The sequence below is a fragment of the Ambystoma mexicanum genome, chromosome 4q (assembly GCF_040938575.1).
Source record: "Ambystoma mexicanum isolate Mex_15411 chromosome 4q, UKY_AmexF1_1, whole genome shotgun sequence".
NCBI classification, from domain to species: Eukaryota; Metazoa; Chordata; class Amphibia; order Caudata; family Ambystomatidae; genus Ambystoma; species Ambystoma mexicanum.
This window is the reverse complement of record NC_090928.1, coordinates 420,277,529-420,281,924: the sequence shown is the minus strand read 5'-3', so window position 1 is coordinate 420,281,924 and position 4,396 is coordinate 420,277,529. Positions and strand designations below refer to the sequence as shown.

Here is a 4,396-nt window from a genome sequence, read left to right as displayed (position 1 = left end):
ACGTAGGCAGCGCCAGGAAGAATGCCCGGCTCCCTCCCGAATGTAGCCTTGAAGCAGAGCTGGAGGGCATTTAATCATTTTGCAGCTGCCAGCCAGTCTCGTTATATGGTAGAATATGTTAGACTAATACAGCAAAAGGCTTGAATTATGCTTTCCTTATGGCCCCCCTTTGCTGAGCTCCGCTAGAGCGTGTCGGCTCCCAGGACACAAATAGCACCTAATAGATAGCAAGGTTTGGAATGCAACTGTTCCCCCCCGTTTGTAGCTCGCTTCCAAGAACAGAAGCGCTGTGTTCTATTCAACAACTGAAAGATGCCTCCGCACTCACAAACTGCAAATTGTTACTAGAATAGATGTTTGAAGGTGCAAACACTGAAAAGAGCAGGGTAACTCTAGCCTCCGGACCAGAGTATTATAATAACATCAAGAAACAGAAAAGATATGTCCAGAGCAAAGTATATTTAGGAAAAATGTATCCAAATTTATTAAAGATGATACAAAAATTGAAAACTGGTGACTAAATCACACAAAGTTATTGTACACTAATCATTTTAACATAACAAAACAGCAGCAACAATATGCCGAAAATCGGCTAAAACTACATCACTCATACTCAACATACCAAGTTCATTCATACACACACAACTCATCATACCGTGGCATACATCCAAAGTACTACAAAACACCAAAAAACATGCTAAAAACCAATGGGGAAGAGGAATTCATAACTAGTCCCCATAATAACACACATTATTGCGGTGTTTGCAAACAATAGAAATAATTCACAAACAATCTATTGTCAGGGTGGATAGAAAAAGCAGATGCAAAGATCACATCCCTGTAGAATTTTTCTCTCGACCGGTTTCGACGTGTAGTAGTGGTTAACTGAACGTCTTCCTCAGGAGGTGGATGTTACCATTCTGCAAAACAAGTACGCAAAAGCGACTATAAGCTACTACATGAAAAAGTCTTTGCCGACTGCCTATAACATACAATTAAAAAGGAGAAACAGGACTGTTAGCTAGCAGCCTGAATTGTTAAAAACAATTTAGGAACCGTGTATACCATAGTGAAAATAAGCATATACGGCCCCCACTACAACAGCTGTGTAAACCAGAGCAAAAGGGTAAGTGACTCCCAAAAGAGACCCGTGCAAGATGAGAGGGAACCTTCAGGACCATGGTGAATCGACAACAAGAATGTGTATATATAATAATATATATCTAGATATCACTGGCAATATCTGTGTCTAAAAAAGGACTAATAGTGGACTAACCTGATGAAAACCTTACTACTGCAACAATCTATGCAGTGTAGTGTGGCCAGTCACACGAAACAATTCAGGACTAAAACATAACCTGAAACAAGAAACAAGACCAGAATGCACTAGGTCAGGTAAATGAAAAACCTAAATTCAAAGTGGAGTGTCTATAACTGAGGCAAAAGTACTAATATCTCACCTGAAGGGCGCCCCATGCAGTTTAAGATGATCCAGCAATACATGTATTTGAAAAATGAAGAGGCAGCGCCACTTAGCCTTAGCCTTCAACGCCGTCTGCAAATCACTGCAAAAATGGCACAAGAGCTCCATTACAATGTTAAATGGCAAGCAGTGACCCACGGCTTACCAGAGTACAAGGGCACTGCATGAAATGCATCTAAAGATCACCAATAGAATGGGAGGCAGCCGACGGACAACCACGCCGTTCTAAGGAATCCAAAAGGTGTTTAAATATAAATATAAAGGCACGAAAAGCCCAATAAATCAGATGGCGCTACGAGCACAATTGAAATAAGAAGGTAGGCTTAAAGGCAAATGGCAGCAGTCTAAGATAAACGGTGCTATGTTTGAATATAAACACACGAAGTGCCAAATAAATCAATTAGAACGGCTCGTACGATTAAAATGTGATAGCGAGCTCAAAGGACAACAAACAGCAGTCTAAAGGGCGGCGCTGCAAAGTTAATTGTGCAGAGGGCTGTAGCTGAAAAGCTATTAACATTGCAGGGAGGCTGGCCACACGCTTACCTGCAAGACGGTTGCTGTATAATGAAATTGTCCAACAAAAAGAGAGACCAGATGGTAATCTCTTAGTTTAAAACTAATTGCAAATTCGAAACGCTACGCATGCGTGTAGGGACCTGCAAGGAGTGACTGGCTGCAGCCAATAGTACACAGAAGCCTTTTTTAAAGGCAAAGCTAAAGACTGACTGCGCATGTCAGCAAGTGCTGCCAGTAAAGACATTCCACAAGCAAAACAAAGCGCAAATAATGCAGCCCAAATTAGAAAAGAATAATAATGAAAGGCGCCGCTGTTGATAGAAAAAATAATAATAAGTAAACACTAAAAATAAATATATATCAGACTAAAAACAGCGTAAATAAATTTTGGGCTGCCGTCACCACACCAAATGAATTCTGGGAGTTGTAGTCCAATATAGGCGTGGTGTACAATCCAATAGTTTACTAGTTGGTTCTAAATATTACAGAACTATGTAACAAGCACCATATCTCTAAGCAATTCTAGAGCTACTATGCAATAACAAAAAGAGTGTTTATAGACCAGAGATAGGCAAGAAAGATGGTAAGAAAGCTTTGGCTAAAAGACGATAATCTAATATAAATGATGTTAAATTGTGTCAATTAGACTAAATAGCTAAACAATCGTAATAGCCATAGAGGGCAAATAGAGAAATGCAGAACAAACTTGCTAACGACTATTGAAGTCCCACGACTCCAATGTGTTCAGGCCTTTGTGGAGTGTTTTTAAATTAAACATCCACATTTGTTCCTTGTAGGACAATTTATTAGCCAGTTGTGTTGTGTTATTGGCAAAACATTTTTCCAAACAAAACCAAATTAAGGAGTCTGGGTTGTGTCCCATTTCTACGCAATGAATCACTAGTGGAGCCGAAAGGTTGCGTGTTCTAATTTTAGACCGGTGCTCATTGATACGTAGATGGACTTCCCTAGAAGTTTTTCCTACGTACAAGAGCTGACACGGGCACTGGATAGCATAAATAACATTCTTACTTTTGCACGTAGTAAATGTACGTAGTGCCCAAGATCTACCATTATAAGAAAAGTCTGTAATTTTTTTAGAAAATTTGCAAGCTGCGCATGAAGTGCATGGATAGTGGCCTTTAACCTGATTCAGGTTAGTATCTCTGACCTGGTTAATGCGTACAGGAAGTCTAGAGGCCCGGGTTAGTTTCTGCCCTAAATTTTTGCTTTTTTTAAAAGCAAATAAAGGTTTCTCTAACTGAAGATCTGTGGAATTCAGGATCCTCCAATTTTTCAAAACAATAGCTTTAATTGTCTCACTGTGTTGGCAAAAAGTGGACACACAAACCAACTGTTCTTTGTCCACAGTTTTGTTTTTAGGTCTTAGAAGGGCATCCCGATTGGTATATCGCGCTCTTTTTCTTGAATGTTTGATAAGTTTACGCGGGTATCCGCGATCTAGCAATCTAGTCTGTAATACGTCCGCATGGGTATTAAATTGTATAAGGTTGGAACAATTGCGGCGTAACCGTAAAAACATCCCATAAGGGAGATTACGTAAAAGACTTTTAGGGTGTTGGCTTAGATGTTTGAAGGTGTCATAGTTGTCGGAGATGTCCATCATCACACCAAGTTCAAAGAAACCCAACAAAAGGGGGGGGGTGTTAAACATGTCATAGCTGATTGTTTGATATGCATTTTGTATATATGTAACTGATGTACGTAATTCACTCTCTTGTGTCCCTCGAGGTCTAGAGATACACGTCGCGGGGCGTGAGACCGAGTTGGCCAACTGAGACTTTTGCTTTGCAATAAACCCTAGTTTTTGGAATAGAACCTCGTGTCTGGCGTATCTATCGTGTGCGGTGACTCGCCTTGTTTCCATAGACTTTAGGGAACCCTAGAGGCCCCTTTCAAGATGGCAACCGAATAGGGACCCTCCCCACTTGTTCCATCGCATAACGTTGTAATTGAGGAAGGCGGAGAACGGCGAGGACGGGACGATCGAGCCGGGATCAAGAGGTGTTCGGGGCACCCTGTAGAAGTGATGAGAGACTCCTTTGCAGATCTGCACACATCTGATCCCTGATCGACGTGACTGGCTAGAGAACAAGGAGGCGAGGGTCCCGAAACGAGGCGGAAGCCAAGAAACGCAGACACGATGTCATTTGGTGCGTCAGTATACAGACGACTTGATCTATCAGGTGAGTCATTCCCCGATTCAAAGTAATCCTGATATTGGTTGAGAGTTGACTTTGCAAAATCAAACGCCCTAGGTAAGATTGATTAACCAGGGTGTAAGAAGATTCAACTCAACACTACAGCTAAGTCAATGCCTAGTCTGGGATACTGAATGGAAACCCTTATTGATATATCTTGATGTCCAGTTCA

General features: G+C 41.2%; 1 long non-coding RNA gene across 1 annotated transcript; it reads right to left on the bottom strand.

Annotated features, from left to right (window-relative positions):
- Positions 1–531: 531 nt before the first annotated feature.
- On the bottom strand, positions 532–3,524 carry LOC138468527 (uncharacterized). Its single transcript, XR_011268303.1, has 3 exons — positions 1,461–3,524; positions 1,277–1,358; positions 532–920 (listed from the first exon to the last, which is right to left on the bottom strand). It is a non-coding gene; the product is annotated as an uncharacterized lncRNA (long non-coding RNA).
- Between the last annotated feature and the right edge of the window lie 872 nt (positions 3,525–4,396).